Source organism: Protopterus annectens, chromosome 5.part0 (assembly GCF_019279795.1).
Source record: "Protopterus annectens isolate FY-2018-M chromosome 5.part0, PAN1.0, whole genome shotgun sequence".
NCBI lineage: Eukaryota > Metazoa > Chordata > Ceratodontiformes > Protopteridae > Protopterus > Protopterus annectens.
This window is the reverse complement of record NC_056735.1, coordinates 359,928,585-359,943,364: the sequence shown is the minus strand read 5'-3', so window position 1 is coordinate 359,943,364 and position 14,780 is coordinate 359,928,585. Positions and strand designations below refer to the sequence as shown.

Here is a 14,780-nt window from a genome sequence, read left to right as displayed (position 1 = left end):
GAAGTTCTGACACTCTCCTTGCCGAGGTAACAAGGAAGAGTGTTTTCCATGAAAGAAATTTCAGGGAACATGAAACAGCTGGCTCGAAGGGAGGAAGAATTAAGGATGTCAGCACTAGATTTAGGTCCCATTGAGGAGGAGGACTCCTGACTGGAGGTTTCAGGAGAAAAATTCCTTTTAGAAAAGCTCTACAAAGCCTGTGGGACATAATGTTGTGATCTGCAAACCCGACATGAAAGTTCGAGATAGCAGCCAACTGAACTTTGACCGTGGAAGATGAAGAGCCCGAGTGAAAGATTTCAGCTAAGAAATGCAAAACTGCTTGAACAGGGGCAGTAAAAGGATCTATATTTTTAGCTTTTGCCCAACAAGAGAAGCATTTCCACTTGCTGGTATAAATCCTTCTAGTAGAGGATTTAAGGGAAGCCACTATGATATCCCTAACAGGATTAGAGATCATAGGAAGCCTGGCTAAGGAAGGAAGTGGAGCAAAGTACAGTTTTGTACCTACCATAAATGTAGATGTTCGAGGATCCACATTGCTGCAGTCATAACCTGTGGGTAGTCCGCTGTCCTCGGTCGGCCCGAATACCAAAGAGTTAGGCTGGCGTCGGTCATGGTCGCCCAGAGCTGACGTCAGTACGTAGTAGTACTTAAGCGCATGACCGACGCCATATCCTCAGTCTTTCTTGCCCCAGATGTCAGAAGGCCTAAAAAAAGAAAGGCCAGAGACAAAATAGTAAATACCCAACAACCACCAGTGAGAAAATAATAAGTATCCCAAAGAAAACACAGCAACCCCAAACTATAGAGGGGAAGGAGGGAGGGAAAATAGGACTGCAGCAATGAGGATCCTCGAACATCTACATTTACGGTAGGTACAAAACTGTACTATGTTCTTCGTCTCGCATTGCTGCAGTCATAACCTGTGGGTAGAATCCCAAAGCAAAGGAAAAGGGAGGCTGGCAAACTAAAAAGCATTAGGAGCTGCTAACATGCCCTGTAAAACTGCAGTGGCAAACCCAGCCCTAGACTTGGAATAAAGAGGGAGATAGTAATGCTTAGTAAAAGTGTGTACTGAACTCCAAGTAGCTGCCTCCAAAATATCCTTAGTAGCTACCCCCCCTCAAAAAGGCAGTAGATGTGGCAGTAGCCCTAGTGGAATGAGGTCTGATCCCAGCAGGAACATTCTTCCCATGATGAGAACAAAAAGCAATACAATGACCAATCCACTTAGAAATAGTTTGCTTTGAAACAGCTTTCCCTTGTGAACCCAAAGCAAAAGAAATAAATAACTGTTGAGTCTGCCTGAACTCTTTAGTTCTGCTCAAATAATAGCGTAGCTGCCTGTGAATGTCCAAAGAATGCAAGACTTTTTCCCCCTTATTTTGGGGATCAGCATAAAAAGTAGGCAAATGAATAGACTGGTTCAAGGCCACATTAGAAATCACTTTAGGCATAAAAGTAGGGTTAGTACGCAAAGACACCCTATCCTTATGGAATATCAGAAAGGGTTCAACTGCCATGAGTGCCTGCAATTCAGATACCCTCCTAGCAGAAGTAATGGCCAACAAAAAAGCAGTCTTCCAAGACAAAAACTTCAACTCAGACGTAGCTGCAGGTTCAAAAGGAGGTAAAGTAAGCTTTTCCAACACAAAATTGAGATCCCAAAAAGGAGTAGGAGCTCTACGTGGGGGGTCTTAAATTTTTTGCCCCTCTAAGAAATTGCTTAAACAAAGGGTGAGAAAATAAAGGAGGGTCACAATCATAGTGAGCAGAAATGGCTGCAGCATGAACCTTCACAGAGGAAAATGACAAACTCTTGTCTAGTAATTCAGTAAGGTACTGTAGAGTAAAACTCAAATTAGGTACTGAGACAAAGCCCTTTGCTGTGCTCCAAAGAAAAAATCTCCTCCATTTATCAGCATAAACTTTTCTAGTACTAGGCCGCCTGGCTTCCAAAATGACATCTAAAACCTGTTGAGGAAGCTGAGACCCCACAGGCTCTAAAACAGAATACGCCAGGCTGTTAGATGCAGGGACTGCACCCTGACATTGAGAAAATGATTGCTTGACTGGGACAACAAGTGAGGAATCTGTGGCAAAGGCCAAGGAGGCTCCTGAATTAAACTCCTCAGCAGAGGATACCAGTGCTGACGTGGCCAATCTGGTGCTATTAGAATCATGCAAGGCTTGTCCCGCCTGACTTTCAAGAGTACCTTGGGAAGAAGAGGCAGAGGAGGGAAAGCATAGACGTGAAGGTTGTTCCAACTGAAAGATAGAGCATCCACTTTCCAAGCTTTTGGGTGAAACATCTTTGTGCAAAATTTTGGCAGTTGGAAATTTAGTGGAGAAGTGAACAGATCTATGTCTGGAGTTCCCCAAGCCACGGTCAACTGTTGGAATACCTGAGGATCCAATTTCCACTCGTGGGGATCCACAATTTGTCTGCTCAATACATCGGCTAGGGAGTTCTGTGCTCCTGGCAGAAACCGTGCTTGAAGATTGATGTTCAAACTCAGAGCAGTCTCCCACAATATCATTGCTAGTCTGCAAAGAGGGTAAGAATGGGTTCCCCCCTGCTTGTTGATGTACCACATGACTGTTGTGTTGTCTGTTTGAACACCTGTCCCGGCTGAAGTAGGTCCCTGAAGGCCATCAAGGCCAATTGGAGTGCTAACATCTCCTATATGTTGATATGCAAATGTAGTAGTCTGGGAGGCCACGTGTCTTGAATCCATTTCCCATTGAAGTGTGCTCCCCAAGCCAAGTCCGAGGCATCCGTCGTTATGATCTGACTCGCCTCTGGTCGGGTCACAGAGTCCCTTGTTTAGGTGACATTCCTGAGCCCACCACAAGAATTCCTTCTGGATGCAAGGTATTATCCGAATGACAGTGTCCAAATCGTGGCAGTGTTGAGTCCATACACTTTTGAGATACCATTGTAGCTTCCTCATATGCAGTTTGGCATTGGGAAGTACTAGAATGCAAGATGCCATGAACCCCAAGGCTTGAAGGACTGTCCTTGCAGTCAGCCTGGACATTACTGATAACTGCTGGAAGTATAGATGAAGAGTTCTTTCTTTGTCCGGGGTCAGAAATGCCATCTGAGAAGCTGTATTCAGTCTCACACCCAGAAAGCACATGTCCTGAGAGGGCACTAGACTGGACTTTATTTCGTTCACAGAATACCCTAGGGACCTTAAAACTGCCATTACATACTGTAGATGTTGAAGTAACTTGTCTTTGTCTTGAGCAAGAATCAGGCAATCGTCCAGATAAGGATAAATTTGTATTCCCCTCTGTCTGAACAAAGCAATTACAGGAGCCATAACTTTTGTGAACACCCTGGGCGCAGTAGATAAACCAAAGGGCAATGCAGAGAACTGATAATGAGAAGTACCAGCCCGAAATCTCAGGAATCTCCTGCAGCTGGGCCTGATAGGAATGTGAAGACAGGCCTCTGAGATCCAGGGTTACCATCCAGTGATCTTTGCCTAGCATAGGCAGAAGTTGTTGTAATGTTAACATCTTGAACTTTGGAATGTCTAGGTAGGTATTGAGAATGGACAAATCCAGAATTGGTCTCAAAGTGTTTCCTTTCTTTGGCACTAGGAATAGACTGGAATAAAACCCTAGGCCTACTTCTGACGGAGGTACCACCTGGATTGCCCCCATCTGCAAAAGCAAAGAAATTTGCTCCTGAGCCTTCAGCCTTTGCTGAGGAGGCACATCCGGCATGCCTTTGAAAGGAGGAAAAGTGTGAAAATAAAACTTGTAACCTTGATTTATTATTTCCAACACCCATTTGTCCTGGGTGACCAAATGCCAGTTTTGTTTGAAAAGTCCCAACTTTCCTCCTAGAGGAGCTGCCAGAAAAGAAGGATCTGGCAGCTGAAGATACAGGTCATTGGGTCTGTTTACGAAAAGGCTGACCCCTGCCCTCACCAGAAGACTGTGCAGGAGAACTCCAAGTCCTAGGTCTGAAAGAACCCTGAGCGTGAGCCCTGCCTCTACCACGTCTAGACCTGCCCTTAGACTGATAATCCGAAGAAGGGTAGGACCATCCTCTAGCAGGCCAATTCCCGCTAAACTTAGGGGGCTGCACCTGCAAAAAATCCTTGACCGTCTGCATAGACTTAGCCTTATCTTCCATCTTTTTCAAAACTGACTCCACTGGAGAACCAAAAAGAACTTCAGATTGAAGAGGAGCATCCAAAATCCGAGCTTTAACATGCTCTGACAAATTTTGATCCTTAAGCCAGGCATGTCTCTCAATAACTGAACCTGTAGCAGCCACCCTGGATGAAGCCTGAAGAGCATCGAAACCACACTGCAAAGAATGTTTTCCAACTTGATCTGATGCATGAACCAACTCCTGCAATTCCTTACACTCTATACCCTCAGATAAAGCATCCACCTTAGATTTCAATTGGCCTAACAAAAAGTTCTGATACTTAAGCATGTGAAACTGGCAATTTAAAGCCCTCATAGCTAACGTAGAGGAGGTGTACACTTTTTTCCCCCACCTATCCAACGCTCTAGAATCTTTATCCAAAGGAACTGGATTCTTAACCACAGAAGCCCTGACACCCTTCGGCCCTTGAATAATAGTTTCCGGGTCAGCTCTAGGACTCTTGTACAAATATTTATGTGCTTCTGGAACTCTGTAATATCTGTCTGGCTTGACAGGGGCAGGGGGTAAAGAATCAGGATTAAGGGAAGCTTCAGAAAAAACATCCTGAACAACATCTAAGACAGGGGGAATAGCCAAGGGCCTATGTTGTGGCAAAAACAAGAATTCCCTAAGCCTTTTTCGAGAATCTGAAAAATCCTGACCTTCCCACTTGAAATGTTCCCTCATGGAATGTAAAGTTTCAGAAAAGGAAAAATCCTCTGGAGGAGAAGCAGAAGGACAGGAATCCTCTGCATCCGAATCTGAATAGGGAGGAAAATCCTGAATATCTTCAGCTGAGGACTCAGAGTAGTCTGAAGAATGCTCCATTCCTTCTAAATCTGCCTCCACCCTAGGCCTCTTCTCTGGGGGGGGTGGGGGGCATAGAACCCCTGATCAAAGTAATCAAGTCCTCTGCCATTTTCAACATATGTTTTTTTAGGAACAGGGGCTGAAGAGCTAGGACTACGGCCCGGGCCAGCAAGACAAGGTTTAGCCTTAGCATGGCCTTTAGCCACTGAGGTAGAAGGCCTAATGACCTTTTGTAAGGATGGAACTACAAATACCTGAGAAGCACCCTCGGCCTGGCCTAGCTCCTGAGAAGCCAACTCCTGCAAAAGTAAAGGTTCCCCCTGGGATTCAGCCGAGGCCTCGGCCGGATCCACAGGTTCAACCGGAGGTTCCATAGAACCGGCATCCGCAACGGACGACTCATCCGGTTTAGACCTCAAAGATTTATCTTTACGTTTTTTAGCGGTAGCGGGCGTCAGAGGATCTGACGGCATGTTATAGTTACACCGCTTACCGAAAACAAGCCTGGCACAGTCTAATCTTCGTTTAATGGTGCACTTATTAAATCTAGCACAAAAGCGACACCCGACTACGTCTTGTTCAGGCCCCAAGCAAGGAATACAGAGAGAATGATAGTCCCTATGAGGTATCTGTTTCCCACAAGAAATACAATTAACTTTTTCTGACATCCGGATAACTGAGGCAAGAAGACAAAAATTTCCCCAACGGGGTACTTAGCCCAACTTGGTCTTCGGTCTGAAACTCGATAAATGAAAATTTCAGAACGCCGAACTGCTCTTGCAAACGCTGCTTCTGCTTCGGACCATGCGGCAAGAAAGACTGAGGATATGGCGTCGGTCATGCGCTTAAGTACTACTACGTACTGACGTCAGCTCTGGGCGACCATGACCGACACCAGCCTAGCTCTTTGGTATTCGGGCTGACCGAGGACAGCGGACTACCCACAGGTTATGACTGCAGCAATGTGAGACGAAGAACATCTGCATTGCACAGTACGTTTGCAAACTTGTTCAGCTGAATGCAACAAATCCTGCAAATCTTTATTCTCCACACCGTCAGAAATCATCATTTTCTGTTTAAGTCCCATGATATGCTGTTGATATTTTAGCATATGGAATTGACAGTTTAAAGCCCTGATTGCTAAGGTTGCAGAAGTATAAACCTTTTTACTCCATCTATCCAGCGCCCTGGAGTCTCTATCAGAAGGGGTAGGATTTTTAGCAGTAGAAGTCTTAATGCCCTTGGGCCCCTGAGAAACGGTTTCAAGGTCCGCAACAGGATTTTTGAAAAGGAATTTGTGGGACTCAGGAACCCTGGAGTACTTGTCTGGTTTGCTAGGGGCTGGAGGAAAGGAATCAGGGGCCATACTGGATTCCGAAAACACAATATCTAGTACAGGAGGTATAGCCAAAGGCCTATTACTGAGGAAGAATTCCTAAGCTTCTTTTTGGATTCAGAGAAATCCTGACTTTCCCAGTGGAAATTGTTCCCTTAAGGTATGTAAAGTTTCCGCAAAAGAGAAATCCTCCGGTGGAGAAGCAGAGGGAATGGAATTCTCTGCATCAGAGTCCTCATAAGTGGGTATGGACAAATCCAGATCATTAGAAGAGTCAGAAGAGAGTCCTGTTCAGAAGCATCATAGTCAAATTCAATCCTAGGCCTCTTGGGGGGGTTGACTACCCCTGATTAGAGTAATTAAATCTTCAGCCATTTTAATCATTTGTTTTTTAGGCATAGGGGCCTGAACATGTGGCGAAGCTGTCTGTTTTTTAGACAGATCGATATTTAGGCCTTTGCACTGAAGTTGGAGTGTTTAATATGCAAGTCTGTAGGCTGAATACACCCTCAGAAGCCAGTGCCTGATCAGCGGCTCCAGACCATCCAAGGTAGAGAAATTTGCAGGTTCCATATGTGAAGCATCTCATGGCATACCGGACTCCAAATAGGTCTCAGTAGAGGCCTGCAAATCAGAAGTAGCGGGTATCAGGGGCTGCGAAAGCACCTCACTGAGTACCGGCGAAATGGCAACTGGCTTAGAAGAGTCGTCGGCAGTTTTGGACCACAACGGCCTGTCTTTCTTTGTGTTGTTTCGGTATTCCGGTAATCGGATGGCTAACCGACATCATTTCTGGATAATTAAAAAGAGAATCGAAATATTTTGAAGCAAAAAATGTAAAGACGGATAGTGCGCTGATTAAATAAAGCACAAAACTTGACAGCAAGGTACGTCGTGGTCAGGGCCTAGGCAAGGAATACAGTACAAATGAAAATCCTTATGGAGGTATTTGCTTCCCACAAGTAATAAAACTATTAACTTTTACTGACACCGGAAAGGAGCAAGAAAAGGTTTACCCAATGGGGTACTTAAGCTTTAAGTTGAAGACTTCGGTTCTGAAACTAACGAAAATTTCAGAAGTCTGCCAACCAGCACTTGCTAACTGCTTCTGCTTCGGGCACCATGCGGCAAGAAATACTGATGTAATGGCGTCGGCTGCATGTTTTATACCCCTGATGTCATGGAAGAAGGGATAGCAACCGACGGAGGACCCAAGCCATTGTTAATCAGGCCGACTGAGGGCAACCTGCCAGCAGATTACCCAAATGTAATGACTGCAACAGTGAAACACTATGAACCATCTGGTTCTGACAGGCTCTCACTGTACATTTTATTAGGGAAGGGTTAATTTGACAGGACTGTGCTGTTAGTACAGAGACTACAAGAGGGACCTATACTTTGTACAGACTAAAGTTGATCAATAAAGCAACACTGCTCAGTGCGCAACTGAGTTGCTCCTAGACCATCAGAAAAGCTTAGAAGGGTTTCACTTGTAGCTGTTAAGGGAAAAACTGAGTTAAGCTTGCATCTATTCAAGGGCAATGCTAACCGCTGCTGCACTAAAGGCAGCAGCGCACAAACAAGCAAATCATATCTCCACAGTAGTCAGGAAATCCTACGTGGCACATCACAAAAGGTTTCTCATCCGGGGGGGGGGGGGTCATTGTTGCCCTCTACTAGTCACTCAGACCCATTACAGAGTACACCCCTTTTGGTATGCACCTCGCAAGACATCTACAACTGGAAAGGCCGCAGAATTACCTCAAAAAAAGAGGATTACCGGCCTTAAACAGATGCCCTACGCAGGCAGTCTCAAAAAACTCCAACTTTACTCAGGTCACATCACCTACTAACAGGCAATCTCTGCCTAAAATACAAAGCTATGTCAAACCCAGAGCTGCTGGACATACTCCACTTAAAGAAATCCCAATCCCTCTGAGCTACACGCTCTAGGGACCTAAACCTTGTCACCACAATAAACAGATCATGCTGGAAGGACAGAATCCTGTCCCGGAGACTTCCCATACTCGAATAAACTACCTGTCTATCAAACAAAGCTCCTCATTAGCACTCAAGAAAAATTTTGCTAATTCGACAGGAAATAGGAAATTCACCCCGGAGATCACCTCTGGGGCTCTGCTTGACATGGGCACAGGAAAATAATTTTCTTGGGTGGTGAAAGACAGGGTACCTTTTCGGCTAGGCTTATATAGGCCATAGGGCCAATAGCCTAGTACCTGCCTATGAACCTATGAGTTTTAAGCCCACTACCATCAAGAGAAAACACAAGTCTTCCACCAACAATCCCCAACACGACAGGTTAGATCAGCGCACTTTTGCCACAAAGGTGCAAAAAGCACCTTCTCAATGCAGAATAGCTGGTATGGAGCCCAATTGTAACAAGACCACACAAACTATTTGCTCTGAACTACTGCACAATGGTACCTGCAATACCGAGCCAACCGATATTGCCAGTATACTGGCCAACAGATTCAGTGCCAACTTTACATCTATTCCCCCAAGGACCAATCAATACCAGTAGATTGCCAGGCACCCAGTATTACTGCTGCACAGGTTAAAAAAGCACCGTCCAAGGCCAAGAATAAAGCTTTTATGGGACCGGACAATATCCCTGGCTGTGCTCTACATGAACTAGAGTGAACTGGCACCACACCCGTGTGCCATGTTCAATCACAGCCTCACCTCAGTCTTTGCCCCTACTGAATGGCGGACTGCTACAGTCATCCCTCTCCACAAAGGAGGAGCGACTACAAACCCTGGGAACTATCGCCCCATTAGCATGACAAGTCTGATATGGAAAGCTATGGAACTCATCATCATGGACCTAACAAGGATATCGGGAATCTCCAAACTCTGGATCCCACAAAGTTTCGTTTTGTGAAGTGTAGATCATGCCTACTCAACTTGGCCAACTTCGAGTTGGTCACCAGAGCTGTGGATGAAGGCAAGGTGGTTCATACACCTTACCTTGATCTGGCCAAGTCTTGATACCATTCCCCAGTCAGGAATCCTAGAAAAACACACTAAGCTTGGCATCAACCCAAATATCACTAGGTGGGTTGCAATCTGGCTCACAGATAGAACCCACAGTGTGAAAGTAGAGACTCCAAGCCAGACTGCTGACTAGTCTTGAGTTACATCCCTCAGGGTTCAGTCCTGGGTCCTCTCCCATTTGGTATCTACTTCTCTGAAGTCCAGGCCAACACGAAGGAGCTCTGGCTAACAAAGTTAAGACTATTGCAAGTTGGGAGCTACTATCTACTCCCCAAGTGATGTTGACATCCTAACGAATGGCCTCACTGACGCAGACTGGTGTCAAAGTAATGTGTACACTTACTATAAATGTAGATGTTAGAGTGTATTCACTGTTGCAATAATTACATTTGGGTTATCTACCTGCAGGTAGCCCTCAGCCGGCCTGAATTACCAGTCTTGGATGGCTGCGTAGGATGCTGTCCTTCCTTCCATGTCAGGTTGTCAGGGGTATAAAACATGCAGCAGACGTCATTACATCAGTTTTTTCTTGCCCCATATGTCAAGTGCCCCCATAATGGGAAGCAATTTTATGTTGTTCCACTTACAAAACGCAAATACACCAGAAAGCTCAAATACAGAAGACAAAAAGTAAAGGTAGAGCCAAGAGAAGTCAGGGGGGCTGGAGGGAGGGTAACCAGGACTGCAACAACGAATAAACTCAAACATCTACATTTAAAAGTGTGCACAACTGTACTAGGTTCTTCATGTTTCACTGTTGCAGTCATTACATTTGGGTAGATTCCCAAAGCTAAGGAAGGGAGAAGGAAGTTAGAGAACATTAGGACCAGCTATTAAGCCCCGCAATACTGCAGTGGCAAAACAAGCTCTGGATTCAGACAAAATAGGCATGTGGTAATGTTTGGTGAAGGTATGAACAGAGCTCCAGGTAGCAGCTTCTAGGATGTCCCTAGTAGGGACCCCTCTGAGAAAGGCTGTAGAGGTAGATGCAGCCCTGGTGGAATGTGATCTTATCCCCTGTGGGGTAGGTTTTCCATGGTGCTTATAGCAGAAATGAATGCAACTGACTATCCATTTAGAAATGGTTTGCTTTGAAATGGCCTTCCCCTCTGCCCCTGCAGCAAAGCCAACTAGCAGTTCAGATTTTGACAGGCTTAGTCCTGTCCAAATAATACCCAAGTTGTCTGTGCACATCCAAAGAGTGCAGAATTCGTTCTCCCTTGTTTTGTGGATTAGGAAAAAAGTTAGGCAAATGAATGGACTGATTTATGGCCACACACCACCTTGGGCATAAAGGAAGGATTGGTCCTGAGGGAAAACCTGTCTGCATGGAAGATAATGAAGGGTTCCACTGCCATGAGGGCCGGTAATTCAGGCACTCTTCTTGCTGAAGGGATTGCTACAAAGGCGGCTATTTTCCAAGAAAGGAATTTCAACTGCAGCTGGTTCAAAAGGAGGGAGAGTGAGCATTTCCAATATAAAGTTAAAGTCCCAGGCTGAAGTAGGGGCTCGTCTGGGGGCGTGGGTCTTCCATTTTTAGCCCCTCTGAGGAATTGCTTTAACAGGAGGTGAGAGAAGAGGGGTGGTTCAGTATTATAATGTGCTGAAATTGCAGAGGCATGAATTTTAATTAAGATAGGCCCTTGTGGAGCATTTCTGTTACGTACTAAAGAATATGAGGTAAACTGGGCACCGTAGTGCCCATACCCTGGGGTCTGGCTCCAGGAACAGTATCTTTTCCACTTTTCAGCATAAGATTTTCTAGTACTAGGTCTCCTTGCTTCCAGAATGACCTCTAGCACCTGCTTTCTGAGGGGATGCTATCAGAGAGCTCAAGAATTAGCAAGGCTGCAAGGTTCAGGGTTTGAAGCTGAGTGTGCAGAATCTGGCCCGCCTGCTGGGACAGCAGGTAAGGTGTCAGAGGTAGGTGCCATGGATCCAGCAGTATCATGCTGCACAAGAAAAGGTACCAGTGCTGGCGAGGCCAGTCTGGTGCAACAAGAACTGTCCTTGGTTTGTCCTCTCTGATCTTTAGCAGAACCTTCAAGAGGAGAGGCAGAGGGGGAAAGGCATAAACCAAGAGGCTTTCCCAGGTAAAGGACAGGGCATCCACTTTCCAAGCTTGACTGTGGGGAGTCCTTGTGCAGAATTTGTCCAATTAGTAGTTCTGGGGGGAGGGAAACAGGTCCATCTCTGGAGTCCGCCATTTGTTCAAGAGGTTGAATATTTTTGGTTCCAGTTTCCATTCATGTGGGTCCATGAGGTTTCTGCTTAGGTAGTCTGCCAGTGAATTTAGCTTGCCTGGCAGGAACTGAGCTTGTAGGTGCACCTGGTAGCTCAAGGCTGTGTTCCACAGAGCCATGGTGAGTCTGCAGAGAGGGTATGAGTGGGTTCCCCCCTGATTATGTACCACTTAAGTGTGGTGTTGTCCGTCTTTACCAATAATTGTCCTGGACGGATGTAGTCCTTGAAGGCTGTCAAGGAATTCTGTACAGCTAACTTTTTTGGTTGATATGCAGGTGCATCTGACTCTAGCTCCATTTGCCTTAAATGCACTGCCTGGTTATGAGACCCCCATGCATAGTTTGAGGAGTCTGTAGTCAGGGTTTGGGTGGCAGGGGGTAGATTGAAAGGGAGCCCCTTGTTGAGGTGGCAGGCCTCTGCCCACCAAAGGAACTCTGTCTTTATACAAGGAAGGATAGGAATCACTGATTCCAGGTCCTGAGAATGTTGACACCATAGGCTTTTTAGATACCATTGTTCCCTCATATGCAGTCTTGCATATGGAATAAGTAGAATGCAAGAGGCCATGAACCCCAGGGCTTGCAAAAGTTTCCTTGCAGATAGCTGGGTCTTTGTGGCCAGTAGTTTGAAGTAGGCTGTCAAATTTGTTTCCGGGGCATGAGGTAAGCCATCGGGGAAGCTGTTCAAGCTTGCTCCCAGGAATACAATCTGTTGGCACGGTACCAGATGAGATTTCTTTTCGTTTATGGTGTACCCCAGCGAGGTTAGAAGTTTCTTTACAAATGCCAGATGTTTTAATAGCATGTCCTGGCTTTCCGCCTGAATTAGACAATCGTCCAGGTATGGGTATATTTGAATATTTCGCTGCCTGCAAAATGCAATGGCTGGAGCTAGACACTTTGTGAATACCCTGGGCGCAGTAGATAAGCCAAAGGAAAGTGCAGAGAAAGTACAGTTGTGCACACCTACCATAAATGTAGATGTTAGAGTGTCTTCACTGTTGCAGTCATAACTGTAGGGTGTTCCTGCTGGCAGGCAGCCCGAGGTCGGCCAGAATTCCAAAGTCTGGGTCCGGCGTCGGCTGTACCAGCAAGTACCCTGACGTCAGAGCGCAGAGGTACAAAGCTGACAGCCGACGCCATCTTCTCCAGCCTTTCTTGCCCCAGATGTCAGAAGCTCCCCAAAATATCCAGAAGGTGTCCCAAAAGAAGCACAAATACACCACAAAGGAAGAGGAGATAGAATAAACAGAAAATAAGAGGAGAATGGTGGGAGGGAAACCCCGACTGCAACTGTGAAGACACTCGAACATCTACATTTATGGTAGGTGTACACAACTGTACTATGTTCTTCGTGTTTCACTGTTGCAGTCATAACTGTAGGGTGGAATCCCAAAGCTGTGAAGTAGGGTGGAGGTTATGCAGAAGGGGCAGCCAGAAGACCCTGCAAGACAGCAGAGGCAAAACCTGCCCTAGACTTAGAATACAAAGGGAGATTATAGTGTTTAGAAAAAGTATGCACTGAACTCCAAGTGGCAGCTTCCAAAATGTCCTTGGTAGGAACTCCTCTGAGAAAAGCTGCTGAAGTGGCTGCTGCTCTAGTAGAATGACTTCTAACAGTGCCTGGAATCAGTTTCCCAAAATGAGAGTAACAAAACCGTATTCCATGAGCAATCCATTTGGAAATAGTTTGTTTTGAAATAGCCTTGCCTAGAGAACTGGAGGCATAAGAGATAAGCAACTGATCAGATTTTCTGAAATCTTTAGTTTTGTCCAGGTAAAATCGTAGTCGTCTCTCTACGTCCAATGAATGTAAAATCCTTTCCCCTTTGTTTTGAGGATTTGGAAAGAAAGTAGGAAGGTGAATAGTCTGATTTAAAGCCACCTTAGAAATCACCTTGGGCATAAATGTAGGATTGGTCCTTAAGGCCACTCTGTCTTGGTGAAAAATAAGGTATGGTTCCATAGCCATGAGAGCTTGCAACTCTGACACCCTTCTAGCAGAAGTCAATGCTAATAAAATAGCTGTTTTCCAGGATAAGAAGTTGATATCTGAAGCAGCAGCAGGCTCAAAGGGAGGTAAAGTAAGCTTCTCCAAAACATAATTAAGATCCCAAGCATGAACAGGTGGTGTTCTGGGAGGTCTTAAATTCTTAACCCCCCTCAAGAATTTTCTCACCAGCTGATGAGAAAATGGGGGGATCCGTGTTGAAATGAGCCGAGATAGCAGAAGCATGAATTTTGATGGAAGAGAAGGAGAGGCCTTTAAGCAAAAGTTCAGAGAGGTAAAGTAAAAATGGAGGAAATGTCAGGTGGAAGAGGATCAGAACCTCGATCCCGCATCCAAATACAAAATCTTTTCCACTTGGAAGCATAAGATTTTCTAGTGCTAGGACGCCTAGCTTCCAAGAGAACATCCAAAACTTGTTTGGGAAGAGCAGAAGGAATCAAAGGCCTTTGTAGAGCCAGGCTGCCAGGCAAAGTGTCTTGATTTGAGAGTGCAGCATCTGATCCTGATGCTGGGACAGAAGGAAAGGAGACAGACAGAATCCAAGGAGGTTCCAAGAACAGGTGTCTTAAGGTTGGATACCAAAACTGCCGAGGCCAATTTGGAGCTATCAGAATGATAATTTTGGGTCTGTCTTGTTTTATTTTCAGTAGCACCCAAGGCAGAAGATGAAGAGGAGGTAAGGCATATCCCAAAAGATCCCTCCAACTGAAAGACAGGGCATCCACTTTCCATGCTGTTTTGTGGAAGGACCTGGTGCAAAATAGAGGCAACTGATGATTGAGATGGGATGCAAACAGACCTGTCTGGGGACAACCACAAACTGTTGTAATCCTGTTGAATAAGTTGGGGTCCATCATCCATTCGTGGGGATCCAAAAGATTTCTGCTTAGATTGTCTAAGAGATTTTGTTTTCCTGGGATGAATTGAGCTTGAAGATGCAGATTCAGAGCCGTGTCCCATAGACTCATGGCTAGTCTGCAAAGGGGGTAAGAGTGGGAGCCCCCCTGCTTGTTTATGTACCACATGACTGTGGTATTGTCTGTACGAATCAGATGATGTCCTGGTTACAAAAGTTTCTGGAAGGCTAGAAGAGCATGTTGGACTGCCAACATTTCATTCAGGTTGATGTGCCAGTGAAGATGTTTCTTTGGCCAAGAGCCCTGCTGGCAATTGTCTAGAAAATGAGCT

General features: G+C 45.5%; 1 protein-coding gene across 1 annotated transcript in view; it reads right to left on the bottom strand.

The window, feature by feature from the left end:
• The window catches only part of USP9X (ubiquitin specific peptidase 9 X-linked), a 5,037,693-nt gene that overhangs the window by 4,945,461 nt on the left and 77,452 nt on the right, over positions 1 to 14,780 (bottom strand). The gene's annotated exons all lie outside the window — the stretch shown is intronic.